This window comes from Stigmatopora argus, chromosome 7 (genome assembly GCF_051989625.1).
Source record: "Stigmatopora argus isolate UIUO_Sarg chromosome 7, RoL_Sarg_1.0, whole genome shotgun sequence".
Classification (NCBI taxonomy): Eukaryota; Metazoa; Chordata; class Actinopteri; order Syngnathiformes; family Syngnathidae; genus Stigmatopora; species Stigmatopora argus.
Window position 1 is genome coordinate 2,699,470 of NC_135393.1, and position 18,205 is coordinate 2,717,674.

The following is an 18,205-nucleotide window of genomic DNA, read 5'->3' on the forward strand; positions in this document are numbered from 1 at the left end:
GTCATTATTTGTTTGAGTGACAAATACAGCCTATGTGCGAGGAAATAAATAAAATGTCCATGTAATATTATTCATTCATTCATTATTGGTAATATACACACACCTGCTTATGGCAGGTGTGATACTTCTGTGTGCACATAGAGCACTTATCCTGTTGCTCACACTGAACTGAAGACCGCAAAGTAGGATCACACCCATTATATCTACCACATTTTTTTCCAAGATGGCGCCTTCACGCGGCAGCCAGTGGCAGTAGCTATGTCGACTCTTATTTGTTTTTCATGTTTTACAGCCTTTCTATCTTTTTTTTAATTAATTTTTAATATTTCTTAATACATTCCTTTTTACTTTTACTTTGTACTTTATACTTTATACTTTTTACTTTAATGTTTTTACAACTTTCTTTGTTCTGTTAGCCTGGCTTCTTTCTGCTACTTCTTTTTTGGAACCATTCAGCCATGCCTACGCTGTTATGCACATGGGACTAGCTGTTACAATACGCAGCAGAAGGAGCAACACCTCAATGCCGCTGGAAATTCGGAGCTGGGCAAAAGTGCCGGGAGAAGAAGCAACGTTTCAGACCAACCATTCCATCATGGGATAAGATGGAAGAGCTGTCGGCACTTACCAGGCCGGAAACGGAGTCCAGGGGTTCTACTCTGCTACTGTTGTCTTCAGCTCCAGACTATTGAGGAACTGTGTGGATAAGCTTGGAAGAGTGACCCTGCATATTCTCTACCTCGATCCCAGTCTGCAGAAGTTCCCCATCTTGTGGAAGACTTCCTGTGTGTGGTTCCAGTTTTATCCAACTCTACAACGTCTTTTTCTTGAGTCTGTATCCGTTTTTGCTACTGCAAAGAAGATGGCGCCGTTCAAGTGGCAGCCGGTAGCGGTAGCTCCGTCCCCTCTTGCTCGTTTTGTGTTTTTGCTGCTTTTCTGTCTTAAGGATTTGATTTAATGATTCTTAATGATCCCATATACTTTGCTTTGGTATGTGCTTTTTCCTTTGTTGTTCTGCGGCCTTTGCGACTGTATTGTCTAACTTGTAACTATGTGTAACTATGCCTTTCCTGTATCTGCATTCTCACCCTCTTGCTACTGTGACAATGAAATTTCCCAAATACGGAATGAATAAAGTTATTCAATCCAATCTAATACATGTTTTCGCGCCTATACAGAAATACGCAAGTACAATGATCAAAAAGTGTACAGTGGTACCTCGACATACGAGTGGCCCGACATACGAGCAATTCGAGATACGAGTAAAATTTTGGGCAAATATTTATCTTGAGATACCAGACAAATTTTGATATGCGAGCAGATAGCGGACGCTAGATGCTGCTCATAAGAACATCATGGGCACTGTCTCTCTACCTCATGTAATGTCTCTGGTCGCAACTCCCTCTTTGTAATGTCTCTGTTAGCACTGGGTGGGGCATTGCATTTTTTTCAGTGTTTTTTTCCCGTAATTCATTGCGAATGGCGTATATACTACTTCTCGTTGGCAAGTGGTCATGCGTTATCCCATTGTGAGGGCATTTGTGTGCATCATTTTGGGAATATTTTGAAGGGAATACAATCTCAAACAACCCTCGATATTGACTGAAAGTCAGTGTGGAGGCGGGGCAATAAGAGCCAACCCGGGAGAAGAAAGGTATCAAAATGTCAAACAAAATTAGAATTAAGTTTAGTGTTAGGTTCGATTAAATTTATTTTTTGAGTGTGTCTGCATTGTAATTCGAGTTCATCTAAATTTGTTTATGTTATGTTACGATAGCGTTGCCGTGCAATAAGCCCCCTCCTCTCCCCCCTCTCTGTCCGTCTCTCTCTCTCTCTCCCCCCTTCGAAATCCGTATAATTTTAGTACTATTAAACACATTTTAGTAATATTAAACCACTAGTTATGTGTTACTTTGTTAATAGACGGCGAATTAGAACAAAACATTTTTTCCAATCCAATATCCTGTCTTTGGTGTTTTTTCAGAGGGTTGGAACGAATGAATTTGTTTTTAGTTCATTTCAATGGGAAACGTTCGTTTGATTTACAAGAAAATCGACATACGAGCTCAGTCCAGGAACGAATTAAGCTCGAGGTACAACTGTATATTGATTACATAAACGCTGCGGGCAAGGGCCGTCGAATCGTCGGCCGACGGGCCGGGAAATTAAACTTCCACCATAGCGTCCATCGTAACGTTGCCTGGGGCTCGCATTTCTAAAAAAAAACCACCTTAGCTGATGCTCTCTGCCGTCCAATTTCCCGGGCAAGTTTTATTTTCAAATAAGTGCTATGGTGCTACACGGGGCTCGCATTTCTGATAAAAATCCACCCTCACAGCAGCTCCCGGCCATGCAGAAAGCTCTATTTTCGGATATAAATGATAGCCACGGCCCTCTGCCCACCATTCTTTTTTCTTTAGTGCTGAGTCCTCTGTCTTCCGCCATTTTCCTTGTGGCAAACGGAAGACAGGGAAGTTGCTTCCATTTGTGAGTTTCAGCATGGATTTTCACATTCTTATGAACTTTATTTTCTCCTTTTTTCCTGAAAATAATCTCCGATGTAATGAATCCGCAAAAAATGAAGATATCTACAGTGGGGAAAATAAGTATTTAGTCAACCACCAATTGTGTAAGTTCTCCTACTTGAAAAGATTAGAGAGGCCTGGAATTATCAATATGGGTAAACCTCAACCATGAGAGACAGAATGTGGGAAGAAAAACTGAAAAAAACATTGTTTGATTTTTAAAGAATTTATTTCCAAATTTGAGTGGAAAATAAGTATTTGGTCACCTACAAACAAGCAAGATTTCTGGCTGTCAAAGAGGTGTAACTTCTAATGAGGTCTTCACTCGTTACCTGTATTAATAGCATCTGCTTTAACTCATTATCGGTATAAAAGACACCTGTCCACAACCTCAGTCTCTCAAACTCCAAACTCCACTATGGCCAAGACCAAAGAGTTGTCGAAGGACACCAGAGACAAAATTGTAGACCTGCACCTGGCTGGGAAGACTGAATCTGCAATAGTTAAAACGCTTGGTGTAAAGAAATCAAACGTTGGGAGCAAGTATTAAAAAATGGAAGACATACAAGATCACTGATAATCTCCCTCGATCTGGGGCTCCATGCAAAATCTCACCCCCGATAACAAGAGCAGTGCGCAAAAATCTCATAACCACACGGAGGGAGGGGGTGGGGGGGGTGGGGGGGGTTGACCTAGTGAAATGACCTACAGAGAGCTGGGACAACAGTAAAATAGGCTCCTATTAGTAACACAATGCGCCGAGTAGGAGCCTGGCTGGTCATCCACGGTTTCTGGTTTAGGGTATACTTGGATGGTCTTCTCCACAGTGACCGTAGCCATGCAATACTTAATGTAAGACAGTACTGTCTGTGAATGTTCCCAGGTCCTCATGGTGGAAAGTTTCCCACTGTGTCTGTTCTAAGCAGTCAGGGGTGAGTCGGGGGAGGGCATCGTCAGGCCATGTGATAATGGTTCATCTTTGTGGCTTTGATTGTCGGCTAAGGGGAGTGTAAGTTGGGGTCATGAAAAAAGAGGCGTGATCTGACTGTCTCAAGTGTCTGCATGGTATGCCTCTGTATGCTCCTTTGATGTTCGAGTAAACATGGTCCAGTTTTATCCTGTCTTGTTGGACACTTCATGTGTTAGTAAATTTTCGGCAGAACATTGTGTTCATTAGTAGGAAGAGAGCGGTACTTACTAGCGTCCAGTGGGATGCAGACAGCAGTGATGATAACAGCAGCTATCTCTCTGGGCAGAAAGAAGTGTCTGCATCTCACCGTCATGAATTCTATATTGGATTGGATAACTTTATTTATCCCGTATTCGGGAAATTTCATTGTGGCAGTAGCAAGAGGGTGATTAGACAGAACAACAAAGCAAAAGCACAAAGTACAAAGCAAATTAAAGTAAATGGGATCATTAAGAATCACCAAATCAAATCATTAAGACAGAAAAGCAGCAAGAACACAAAACGAGCGAGAGTGGACGGAGCTACCACCACCGGCTGCCACTTGAATGGCGCCATCTTGTTTGCAGTAGCAAAAACGGATACAGACTCAAGAAAAAGACGTTGTAGAGTTGGATAAAACTGGAACCACACACAGGAAGTCTTCCACAAGATGGGGAACTTCTGCAGACTGGGATCGAGGTAGAGAATATGCAGGGTCACTCTTCCAAGCTTATCCACACAGTTCCTCAATAGTCTGGAGCTGAAGACAACAGTAGCAGAGTAGAACCCCTGGACTCCGTTTCCGGCCTGGTAAGTGCCGACAGCTCTTCCATCTTATCCCATAATGTATTAAGAAATATTAAAATGTAATTAAAAAAGATAGAAGGGCTGTAAAACACGAAAAACAAATAAGAGTGGACAGAGCTACTGCCACTGGCTTCCGCATGACGGCGCCATCTTGGAATTATCTGGGGAACAGTGTCTAACGAGAACAGTGCTATTGTTACACCTTCCCTCATTCATATAAATGCAAAGCCCACCACCTCTTTTTTTTCCTGAGTCGAATTTCCAGTCTGATCTGAGTAGCATGCGTCCTGCTAGCTGCACTTTAGTGTTGTGTATTTGTGGGTGAAGCCACGTATCTGTGATTATTAGCATTGAGTATTCGCGAACGTAGCGATTACCAGCGAGCTCCAATTCCAAATCGTCCATTTTGTTTACAATGGATTTGACGTTGGAGAGAGATATGCTTGGGAGTGGAGGTTTGAGTGATTGTCTTCTGAGCTTACACAACACGCCCGCTCGACAGCCTCGCTTTTGTTTTCTTTCCCGACGCTTTCTCTTTCGCCGACCAGTCCCGATAACAAACCTAGTGTCAAGATCGCCTCCGGTATGCTATGCTAGAAATCTTATTTCGCTGGTCGTATCCTATGTTTAATAAGTGTAGTTATAGCTGAATTTATAGTCCGGTTTTGACGAACAACTCTCAACAAGACACTCAAAACACATGAAAAGAGTGCACAAGTAGAGAGAGCCTCTGACCGCTGCTTGCGCAGGCGCCACCATCTTGGTGGGAAAAAAAACTCTTGTTGATGGGATTTCAATGACACTACTATATACATATGGATACTCATAGATAAAAACTGCAACCACATTCCAGTCCAAAGAAATTGAATACATCAGGCTTGGATTCAGTGGATTTTTGTCAATCGTTTTAAAGGAGCCCTTAAAGCCTGCCTTTATTAAGATGTTTATTTCCTCTTTGAGAGAGGTACATGCTGTTGAACACAAGGGAAAACTTGTGATAAAATTACAAAAGAAAAAAATGGCTCAACATGTGTAAGATAAGAATCTTTTCATGGCACTTTGTCAGATGTGTTTTACTAAAACAAGTCAATTTTACATTTTTATCATTCCCCTGAGCATACTCTTGCCTCCAGGAGCACAAAATGTCTTCCCAATATGTCTATCTCAAAGTGCTTTTACATGGACTATGGTACTTTTTAGACCCAGTGGAAGATGCCCAGTTGGAGACATAGTTGAGCAACCTCGCAAGAGAACTTTCCATTCCATTTGACCTTTGGATTTGAAGTAGCCTCTATTGTCCCTCTCATACAGCTCATAGGGTATGACATGATCAGCATTTGAGAAAAGTTGACATGAGCACATAGGAAAGAAAGAGAACACAAATACCCCTATGTTTTATTTTCCAAAATGAGCAGTCAACCAATGCTTCTCTTGTTGGATGGATAATTGATTATGTAGTTATATAGGCAATCAATGCAATGCCTGTGAAACAAAGAGCTTTTTGAAAAAGGGAAAAAAGGCAGAAAAAAAATCCCTTGTGCAAGCTCTGCAGTCATCAAGAGCCATCACATGATACATATTGGGATATCCCAACTCGCCATTGGTGCTGGGATTAATAATAACACTGAATATTAGAATGCAGCCCGGTAGATATTAAAAGGCGGCCCTGTGGGGCGAGTGGTTAGCGCGTCTGCCTCACAGCTTTGGGGTCCTGGGTTCAAATCCAGGTGCATGTTCTGGGTGGGTTTCCTTTGGGTACTCTGGTTTCCTCCCACATTCCAAAGACATGCATGGTAGGCTGATTGGACACTCTAAATTGCCCATAGGTATGGGTGTGAGTGTGCATGGTTGTCCGTCTAATTGTGCCCTGCCATCGGCTTGCCACTGATTCAGGGTGTCCCCCGCCTCTCGCCCAGAGTCAGCTGGGATAGGCTCCAGCACCCCCCACAACCCTAATGAGGATAAAGCGGTTCAGAAAATGAGATGAAAATATTAGAATAAAAGCTCACAAATTCTCACAGTTTATTCTTTCATTTTTAATGTTGCTTATCCTCATGAGGGTTACAGAAGTGCTGGAGCCTATCCCAGGGTAATATACATGTTACACCCTGATTTGGTTGCCAGCTAATCAGAGGGCACAGTCAGAGAAACTATCATTTGCACACACACTCATACCTACTGAGTGAAATTTGAAGTGTTCGATCAGTGTACCAGACATGTCTTGGATGTAGGAGGAAACCGAAGTACCTGGAGAGAACATGCAAACTCCACACAGAGTGCTCAGACCCCGAGATTGAACCCTTGATGTCAGAACTATGAGCCGGACATGCCATTCATTCGTCCACCATGGCGCCAATTCTCGCAGTGCTTCATCTTAATACTGGGTTACACCCGTGCAAATCATTCACAACGCTTGCACAATCACATTGCCTTGTCATTGTTATAATCTTGCCTGCCTTCCGTCTTGCTGTCCTAACAGCTATAGTCATAATTTATTACTTTGTAACACTATTTATAGCTCGGTAGCATATTCAGGCAAACTACAAGTTGTTGTAAAAGTTCTTTTTCTCACAGACAACAGCAACAAAAACCCAATAAATAGGTTTATAGCGTGTTGGCCTCACAGTTCTGGTGCCGAGGGTTTGATCGCAGGTTGGTTCTTGACTCTGGGGTGTTTGCATGTTTGCCATGGGCTTGTGTGGGTTTTTTCCAGGTAGCACGGTTTACTTCCACGTTCCAAAAATTGTAGGTATGAGTCTAAGCCTGAACAAGTAAAATAAAACGGGTAAAAGAATTAAATACGGAAAAAAAATCATAAAACAGAAAAACATTAATTAGAAAAATACTACTATTTAATGCTGTTATTTTGAATTTATAATTTAACGTTTGTGTGAGCATGTGTTCATGTGCTTTGTCAGTTACATGACGTTAACTTCTTTACACTTATGCACCAGCATGAATAGAAAATATTTTTCCATGTTTATTATTCATTTTTTACATTGTTAAATCATTTTATTTTTATTTTGTATCATTTTTGTGTTTCTCATATCATCTAAATTTGTTACATTTTAATCAAGGGTTTAGTTGTTATTTTTTTAGATATGATGAATTTGAGATTTTACATATAAAAATCCAAGTTACGAAGCAAATTCTAGAACCAAATAATTATATGAGTACTGTCATCCTTCACCATTTTGGTTACTTCAGTACATTGCATTATTTTTATATTAAGTATCCAAATCAAAAATGCTCAAAAACTCACGCTGAAACTTGCAACCGGAAGACAGGGGCTGAATAAAGACGGAAGTTCTTCGGCGTTGAGTCCCACCCAATTCCACGCTATTTCAGCGTAAAAGAAGAAAGATGCACCGAATAATATAAAAGGCCGAGAAAGAATTCCTATTACCTTTTCCTGTTTTGTTCCGATTGAATTTCGCATTGCGCACATAAACTCATGGAGAAAAAATACGCCAAGACTATTCCAGCTTTATTTGGAAGTCTCCCAAGTGCCCTGGGCCATCCAAAGTATCCAATGAGCCCAACAAAAAATGAGACATAACCGAAAAAAGTGATGTTGCTAGATAGGCTAAAGGTGTAGCACACCATTGTGGCATAAATGAATCTACCGTGCATTATACCAAGAAAGAAGAAGCAAACATTCATAAAACGGCAACAATACCCTTTTCCAGGTACACAGCATTATGAGGTATTTATGCCATAGATACGGCTTTGAAGCTGGCATGACGAGAGGGTGTCAACACACTGCTCAAGAGCCACTCACCCATCCCCCAATAACTGATGAGCATCTCGTTGAAATGATGCCATCAGGGAGTGAGGAAGAAGAGGCAGCAGACAACAAAGAGTATGAGGATGAAGAACGTGGTCTTACTTTAAGAAATCTGCAGGAGATCTTCAATATGGCACAGTTTGCAACAACTGCTCCAGGAGATTGATGACAAGGTTGGAGCCATTGAATTTCGCAATCGTCTTGACAGTGTCGTCTAAAACATATTTGTACAAAAGAAGAAACAGCGCTCACAACCAATGTTCCCTCTAATTTTTTGTTTGTCTGGGCAGAAAGACAACCTCCCTGAGCACAGAGTACCAGTGTGAGCAACAACATCATTGCTCGCTATGGGCACACACCAGTATCACACCTGCCATAAGCAGGTGCATGTCTACTACACATAAATGATTTAGTAATAATAAAATGTAATGATTAATATCTATGAATGAGCGGCCCGGCGGATGAGTGGTTCGCACGTCAGCCTCACAGCTCTGGGGTCCTGGGTTCAAATCCAGGTCGGTCAACCTGTGTTGAATTTGCATATTCTCCCTGGGCCTGCGTAGGTTTTCTCTGAGTACTCCGTTTTCCTCCCACATCCCAAAAAGATCCATTGTAGGCTGATTGGACACTCTCATATTGCCCCTAGGTATGGGTCTGAGTGTGCATGGCTGTCCGTCTCCTTGTGCCTGTCAGGCCCCAGACTAGACTGGTGGCTGGTTGCGCCTGTCACCCTATCACAGGTCCAGCCCTTAATGACTCGAGTGCTGCCTGGTGTGAGTCATTAGCCTACAAGGAGCATTTAAAGCCGCCAGGAACATGACCATGCTGCTGGATCATCTAAACCAGGGGTCGGGAACCTTTTTGAAAGAGAGAGCCATAAACAATTCATATTTTCAAATATTATTCCTTGAGAGCCATAATCACAATTTAAAAGTCAAAACACATAAAAATGTGCACTTTTTTTGTCATTTTACAACTTTTAAACTACAAAAAGTCCCTTCATTATTTTGATAACATTGTTAAGCTCTTGCTAATCAATGAATGTCAATGAGTTCAATGAGTATCAATGAGAGAATGAATGCAGAAGACTAATGAAAAAAAAATCAATGTCACAATGCCGACGTGACGTTCCTATTGGTGCGTTCAAGACTCTTTTCTCTCACCACCGGTTTCCATATTTTAGCTCAGAGCCATATGCACCCATCAAAAGAGCCACATGTGGCTCCCGAGCCATAGGTTCCCTACCCCTGGTCTAAACAGTCGATCCTTCAAGTGTCAAGGAATTTGTCTCATATCTGTAGGCAAATTTTTGTTCTGAATTTTCCTCGTACCTCAAATTTTTCATATGTTGGGACACTCGTGTGTCAAGGTATTACTGTACTATTTACAAAATCTACCCTGGTTGACACGGAGGGGAACAAGAGGAAACTAACGGCAGGCAACACAGAGAGAGCACAAACACGAACACATGAACACACACATCTAATAAACACAGCATTAAGAATTCAAACAACAACATTAACAACATTAATCAACAACAAACATTAAAGTTTTATGATTTCTTTGGAATGTAATTTTATTAGTTGCTACTGGTTCTTACCTGCTTGGATTTAACTTCGTCTTCTGAAGGTGTTCACGGACATTTTGAAAAAAAATATCCAAAGATGATTGCCTTTGATGACTTTTAATACTCTTTCTATAAGGCAACAAAGCAACGTTCACGCCTGCTTCCCTGCGATTGGGTCCTAATTCCTCGCTTCCTCACCTCGACGTCTTGCCAAAGACGTAACAATATTGCCTTCCAATTTCATGCCACCTTCATATTTTTTCTTTTTTCTACACATTCAATTTTTCTTCTATCAATATTAGGGCGTGCTTCTTTTCAATCGCGCTCAACATTTTCTTGGGAGGCATGATGATTTTAAAAAAGCTGCTTTCTCCACACTCGAAAAACTCGACAAAAACAGTCCGAACTCCATGATGACAAACAGCAGTCAAAAGTACAGTAGAGAATCTTGAATCATAGATAGTGGTTGTTATGAGACAGCCAATCAGAGCCCAGTGGAATGAAACAAGATTGTAATGTGAGAATCAATGCATCTGCCATAATTTCAGATTAAATAACGGATACAGGAAATGCATTTAATTTGGGGGGGATTTCATAAATTGGATCTTTTTCATATCTCGGGGCACTCATTTGCTTTCGTAACCTGATAATTATGTACCTAGAGACATTCGTAAGTAAAAGTATGACTGTAGTTGTTTTGAGTTTTGACTTAAACTAATGGATTCATTTTCCAGTATCTATTGAGATAAAAATATATATATTCTCTTCCCAGGGGTTTTTGAATATATTTATTCATTTTTCATACCGCTTAACAACCATTCATGCTCACACTGATAGCCATGGGGAGAATGTAGGAGGAAAGAGAAGTAGCCCCAGAAAACCCACACAAGCCCAGGGAGAACATGAAAACTCCTCACAGTGAGGACCAACCTGGGATAAAACCCTTGACCCCAGAACTGTGCGGCTGACACGCTAACTACTGCTTCACAGGGCCGCCATAAATTATGCTTTTCATGTGAAAATCAAACTAATCTAGCTTCTTGGATCAGATGTATTATTAACAACTTTACGTGAGGAATGTCCAAAATTCTGTGAAGTTTTTGCCCAGAAAACGAATAGTGTTAAAATAAAGAATAAATAAAATATGATTGGCTTTTTGATTGTTTGAATGAGAACATTTTTCCGCAATTTTAAACCCTGGTCCAATTTTGAAGCTGCCTTTTAAGTACATATTTTTCAACATTCGAATTTTGTGGAGTTGTTACCAATACCGTCTTTGAGAAAATTATTTTCACTTGTGGAGAACCTATTCTCTTTTTCCAAAGCCACAAAACACATGCTAAAAGTTTGACTTTGTGTGACTGATAAGACATCCTGCCTGCTCTCAACTTGCTGACAATCTCACAATACGTTTTGCGTCCATGTGTAACAGTATAAACACATCACACCCTTCTTACTGATTCCATCCTGACTCACCTCTTTAGCTCATTGTGACAGTCTAGAGAGGTATTGATCCCACTTGTTCTGGATCACTTGTGGCGAGAAATCCCTGTTCTGGTCAAGGAAGGGATCTCCCTTATCACCCGAGAAAGCAAATAACATGTCCCCCCTCAAGTTTTGGGACTGGGTGTTACGTCCACGGGGAGACATCGAGGCGAGGTACGAGGAATTAGGACCCAATCGCGGGGAAGCTGGCGAGGACGAGGGAAATAGTGCTCATAACAAAACTTTAATACTTAGGCGGGATCTTAGAAAATAACAAAGACTTGGGAATCTAAACACAAAACCAAACCGGACTAGGGAAACCACGGGGAATCGAGGAATGAGGTAACGTGGATACATGGCAAGGGAATTAAGGCAGGCGATCCGACAATGACATTATAATCAGTGGGGTTTAAATAGATACAACAGGAACTAATTTTGAATCACGCGCAGCTGCGCGAGTCCAACGGCAAGGCAGGAGGGACAAACAAGAGTGGGGAAAAGGCAAAGGGAAAAACAATAACAAGCTACTCCTAACACTGGGGTTGTTTATAAACCTGTCCCGGCTGTAGGTGTCCTATTTCCTCACCAGCTCATATCAAGGTTTGAAGCATTCCAGAGTGCTCTTAAATCGGCTCTCTTAATAGCGGAGCAGTAAGGCCGAAGATCGTCAGAGGTTTACGGGTGGCCTATAAATACACTGCTGTGCTTCGAAGGAATTCAAGCCCATCTCCCCTCACAGCAACAGTTTTCACTCAGTCAGTCCTCGCAGATGAGAGAAGACCACATAAACCTTGTTTCCCCCGACACCATGTATGCATTCATATCTTGTGTTATCTTGAGCCAAGTTACATTCTTCAGCTTGACTCCAGTCTATTAGTGGAGCGCACATCTCTGGCTTTTTCACAACAAAGATGTCGTTGCAGTTTAACTTGTGCTCTGGTGTGTTTTTATCACATTATATTGCAGTCTATAAAAATATCATTTGACTGATAAGATTTTTAAACAGCATGTGTTCATTCATCACAAAACGCTTTAATATATTGTGGTGTATTTTTTTTTCATTCATTCATTTTCTGAACCGCTTTATCCTCACAAGGGTTGCGGGAGGTGCTGGAGCCTATCCCAGCTGACTTTGGGCCAGAGGCGGGGGACACCCTGAATCTGTGGAAAGCCAATCGCAGGGCACAAGGAGACAGACAATCAATCACACTTAAACCTAGGGGCAATTTAGAGTGTCCAACCAGCCTACTGTGCATGATTTTGGAATGTGAGAGGAAACCTTATTACCCGGAGAAAACCCATGTAGGCCTGGGGAGAACATGCGTACTCCACACAGGTGGACTGACCTGGACCCCAGAAGTGTGAGGCCGACACCTATTGTATAGTATTTCTTGCTCATAACAATCATATTTATCATACAGAGTTGAAAGTTCTTTTTTTGATTTTTCTTTTCTTGTTTTACCCGACCACTTGCAAATGAGTGGGAAAAATGTTGCATTTATTGCTTTTTGATGTTGATGGATGGGTAGATACACTGCACAGCAGATTTCCCACAAGAATATGTGTAGGAGTGGGAATTGTACCAAGGAAGAAGCTCTACAGTTTTGGTTTAAAAAAAAACAAGATACTCTGTGGTTATAAGAACTACTGTTAGCATCTTGTCTGCCCATCCCATTATCATTTTGCATGAAGCAGTAAGAACAGATTATAAATGTCAAATAATCTTAAGTAAAAAAAATGTTTCAATACGTCTCATAGCTTTCATCCATGTTACAGCCTTCAATCTGTGTCACAGCCTTCATCAGTGTCACAGCCCTGCTGCATCTTTGTCATAGAGAATTTTTATGTCCTTTGTCATAGAGAATTTCTATGTCCTTTGTCATAGAGAATTTGTATGTCCTTTGTCATAGAGAATTTGTATGTCCTTTGTCATAGAGAATTTGTATGTCCTTTGTCATAGAGAATTTGGATGTCCTTTGTTATAGAGAATTTGTATGTCACGCAATCTTGCCCTAATTAAACAGTTAATGCAGAAGGACAGTCGTTGGAGATTGGAGAACGGAAACAGTCGAAGATTGACCGGAGTCGTACGCAGAGTAACTCTGTCTGTTCTTCCTCAGTGCTCTCCTTCTGCAGAAGCTTCAAAATCTCACTCATCTGTCTTGGAGTGCTTACTTGTGTTCGACCTTGTGAATGTTCATCGTGGACCGGACAATAAATTAAATAAAAACCCTCCACAATTTTTACTTTTTTGGGGGTGATCTTTTTTTGAGAAACATTGGAATATTTAATTCCAAATTAAAGTTAGCAAATTATAGGTTTTACTCATTTATTCATTGTGTGTTTTGCTTATCCTCATAAGCGTCACACGGTTATTGCTTCAAATAAAATATTTTTGTTTCTGGCCACATTGTAGTGAAGGCTTCATGCAAATCCATGTAAATACAGTTGTAACTGCATTTTCAGAACTAATCGACTGAGTCACTGTATCTCCTGCAATTTCTTCTTCCTCTTTACAAATGATTAAAAGTCTCTCCATCTTGCCGTTCAGTACAGAGAAACCGAGGAGTCGTTGCTTTTAATGCTTCTTTCTGCTTCAATATCGGAGTTATGATAGCGTGTTTATGGGTTGCATTGTAACATCAGTCAAGATGTCAGTTTCTTATTTATTTAACAACTGTTTTTTTCCGATGGATAACAGGGCCTGCTTATTAATTCCATTCACGCCAATAATTTTAAATAGAAAACAAAGTTGGTTTAACCACACTCGAAAAACTACAATAAAGCACAGTGATGACGAACGGCGGTCTAAGGAGAATTGTTGTTGTGAGACAGCCAATGGGAAACAAGTGGAGATTGTCAAGCAGAATGCAATACTACAATTTCAAAATAAAATAATGGATAATGTATTAGCATTTTGGGGGATTTCGTAACTTGGATCTTGTTTTCATATATTGGAACATCTCATCTCATTTTCTGAATCGCTTTATCCTCATTAGGGTCGCGGGGGGTGCTGGAGCCTATCCCAGCTGACTCCAGGCCAGAGGCGGGGTACACCCCGAAACGGTGGCCCGCTGATCGCAGGACACAAGGAGACGGACAACCATTTACACACACCCATACCTAGGGGCAATTTAGAGTGTCCACTCAGCCTACCATGCAACTTTTTGGAATGTGGGAGGAAACTGCAGTACCCAGAGGAAACCCGCACATGCCTGGGGAGAACATGCAAACTCCACAGAGATGGACGTGTCCTGGATTTGAACCCAGAGCTGTGAGGCCGACGCGCTAACCACTCGGGCCACCGTGTTGCCCATATTGGAACATTCATTCATTTATTCATCTTCCATACTGCGTATCCTCACAAAGGTTGCAGGGGTTGCTGGAGGTTATCCTTGCAGATTTTGGCAAAAGGCAGGCTATGCACCCTAGACTGGTCGCCAGTTGGCCATAGGTCTCACAGAGAGACAACTATTTGCACGTACAATCATCCCAACAACAAGCAGGAATCATTAACACATGGCCTGACAACACCCTCCCCCAACTCCAAGACTGCTTTGAAAAGACAGTGGAAAACTCTCCACCATGACGACCTGGGCACATTCAGAGACACAGTACTGTCTTACATGAAGTACTGCATGGTTACGGTAACTGTGGAGAAGACCATTCAGGTGTACCCAAACCCGAAACCGTGAATGACCCGCCAGGTCCGATTACTCCTGTGATGCAGACTTCAGATCCGGCGACAGGGCACTCACCGTGAACTTGGGTCACCACCTCTCATCCGGCCGAATGCTCAGCATCAGCTCGCCCCAAGACTGTATGCTGAGTGCACTCACTACTCTACTCGGTCTACACACACGACTGCAGACCCACGCACCATGAGAACATAATTGTGAAATTTGCGGATGATACAACGGTGGTTGGGATGATCACAGAGGCGAATGAGATGGCCTACAGAGACAAGGTCCTTATATTCAGCGAGGGGTGCACTCTCAACAACTTGGCGCTGAACGTCTCCAAAAGCAGAGAACTCATTCTGGACTTCCAACGTAACAAGGCCCCTCTGTCCCCCTGTATATCAATAGCGAATGTCTGGAGCGAGTGAAGACTTTCAAATTCCTGGGGGTGCATATCTCTGCTGATCTCACTTGGACTGCAAACAGCACCGCACTCATCAAGAAGGTGCAGCAGAGGCTACTTTTCCTGAGGGTATTCAGGAAGGAGCAACTAAACATCAACCTGCAGAGGGGGATCAACACAGCCCAAAAGATCATCAACTGCCCCCTACCTCACTGTCCACCATCTACGAATCCCCATGCCTAGTGAGGGCAAAGAGCATCATAAAAGACAATACACATCCCGGCTTCCACCTCTTCAACCTGCTGCCCTATGGAATGTGCTACAGGACCGTAACACCCAAGACAAACAGACTCAAAGGCAGTTTTTTTCCAAGAGCCGTCACCATACTCAACTCGAGTTCTGCACTTAAGAGGACCTAGTGACCTCTACACCACGAGGCAGGTTTATTTATTTATTATTTATTTATTATTTATTTTTCTGTTTGTTTGTTGTTATTTGTGCGCTTCATGTTGAAGCTGTAAATCTCATTATATACTTACATAATCACAATAAAAGCATTCAATTCAATTCTGGCCAATGAGTCTTGAGTTGTACATTTGTGACTTAGATCAATAAAGTTCCCCTTTTCTCTGTAATTGTTTGTATTTTCTGCCTGATATAGCCACAGAAAGTGTATTTTCACATGATGTATGAAATGTTATGTATTTTAACAATTTCTGAGGTTTTCAGGTAACATTTTATGGAGATTGACCTTTTCTCAGTCATAATGTCCATCAAAACATATCACATCCCTGTTTTCTTTACCTCTTTACCCATGTTACCACAAATTGGATGTGACCATTTCAAATGTGGTCAGGGTCCACGTTTAAGACAGCAGCTGGGGTCAGTGGCACAGGTTTACAAGTTATGGTTTCCATGACAAATGGCAAAGTTCAAACTAAATCGACATGTCTTCTATATATAATCCTTATAAAGCGTGATTTATGGGTGTGTGAGTGTGTGTGTATGTTAAGATTCTCTCGCTACATTTGTCCAAACCTTGCAACATAGAGAGTTGATATTTTTATGGTGGCCAGAAACGGCTGTCGGATCCTAATAGTTGAGTGATTGAATTTCTTCACCTTCTCTAAGTGTGTAAACTCAAGTTTTATTTGTTTCAGCTGAAAGCAGAGTTGATGTATGAATCGTTGTTTATACATGATGTGTCCTAAATGCACCGCGTGACTGATTGGTCCGCCAACGAGTTTCTAGGTGCTCCCCAGAACACTTTTTTTTCTGACATGATGGGAATTATAAAACATTCACCCATTCATAAATCACGTTTTATCCTTTCTCTAATCCTTATAAAGCGTGATGTACGGATGGAAGTGTGTGTGTGTGCACCTGGAAACTCGTTAGCGGAAATTCTCCCCAAAATGACGTGGAAAGGCATCTTTGGTCAGCGCATCCCGCACCATCATGTCTCGCCGTGTCTTTCCGTCACAACAGTGAAAAAGTGTTTCAGGGAGCAGGAATAGATAAAGCGTGATTTATGGATGGGTGGATCTTTTATGTTAACATTCTCACGCTACTTTTGTCCAAACCCTGCATCGTAGAGAGTTGACATTATGGTGGCCAGAAATGGCTGTCGAATCCTAATAGACGAGTGATTGAATTTCTTTACCTTCTCTAAGTGTGTAAACTCAAATCTTGAGCATTTGCAATTATTATTGATGAGTAGGCCTGGCCAGAAATATATTAGCTTGCTCCTCTCTGGTGGTGGTTTTAAGCAATACACTGTGACGATTCCAAAATCCATACTTTCTTCAGTGCACACTGGAGTGCTTCCGCTTAGTAATTTCCGCTTGAAGATAGTTGCATGAACTACGCAACAGCACCGCTATTGTGTGAGTATTTATTTTCGTCATATTTTCACATTGGTTTACAATGTTTTACCAAAAATAACACCCAAACATTGCTTAAATAGGTAAAATTTGTCAGCCTTTCTTTTGAAATTGCCCATAAGTTTTCCTTACTTTTTCCTGTAAGGCATACTCTTGCTTCGATATATATTATACATTCCTTTTTTGCATTTTTACATACGTTTGCACCGTCATTTTCACCAATTATGCCAAAAAGAGGAGTTCTCATTTTGTATCGAGTTGGGAAAGACGTAAACAATTGAAGCGCATACTTCTGCATTCCAAAGTGGTGGCAAGGCTTCCACCTCGGCGGGAGCTCATGATTCTGCATCTATATCATGGTTACATAGCCCATGCTCAGATGCCTATTACTGAGAGTGTGGACTTAGCAGAGGCAATATCAGCTTTGGCACCTGCATGCATGTAACTGAAATTTTCTCTGGTGGGTTATTAGGTATCGATTAAACCACGAGTATTTTATGTAGTGGTGGCCAAGTGTGTGTGAACATTCCAAAAATGGCATGTGGAACACATTTGGGAAGAAACTAGTATTTACTTTCAGATTACAAAATGACTTTAAACTATTGCTGAGGCAATACCTTGCGAAGTGTGCGATTCTGATACCAGGATTGTGGTTGTGAGCACAGCGATATCGGTATGCGGTACTGAGCCTGCGATATTGGTATGCATTACTGAGTCTGCGATATCGCATAATACCTGCGAATCAGTATGCAGTACTGGGTTTGTAATACCCATATCTGGATTGTGGGTTGCGATGCCTGCGATATCGCTATGGGGTACTGGATGTCCATTCTTGTCACCACTGGAGCTGGCTACTAACCAGTCAAAACAGCCTCCAAAAGACACGGCACCTTACACCGATAACTTTGTCCTTGATTATGATGGCAAGACGAATGTAGTAATTGCAGACAAATGCTCATAAATTGATAATAGCAATATTTGATTAGTAAGAGTACTCGTCATAAAAACAGTACAGTTATACCTCGAATATCGCGTTGATAATGTAGACCAGACAGAGGTGGGCTGTCAGGGCCTTCAAGGCCTTCTCTGCTGGCCTAAGAAATATCTGAATCATATATT

General features: G+C 41.6%; 1 long non-coding RNA gene across 2 annotated transcripts in view; it reads right to left on the reverse strand.

Moving 5' to 3' along the window:
* The window catches only part of LOC144078071 (uncharacterized), a 47,396-nt gene extending 37,335 nt beyond the window's left edge, over positions 1-10,061 (reverse strand). For both annotated transcript variants that reach the window (XR_013301161.1, XR_013301160.1), the window contains exons 1-2: positions 9,669-10,061; positions 8,171-8,282 (exon numbers count right to left, since the gene is read on the reverse strand). This is a non-coding gene — a long non-coding RNA (uncharacterized LOC144078071). The remainder of the gene's footprint in view (positions 1-8,170; positions 8,283-9,668) is intronic.
* Positions 10,062-18,205: the final 8,144 nt, after the last annotated feature.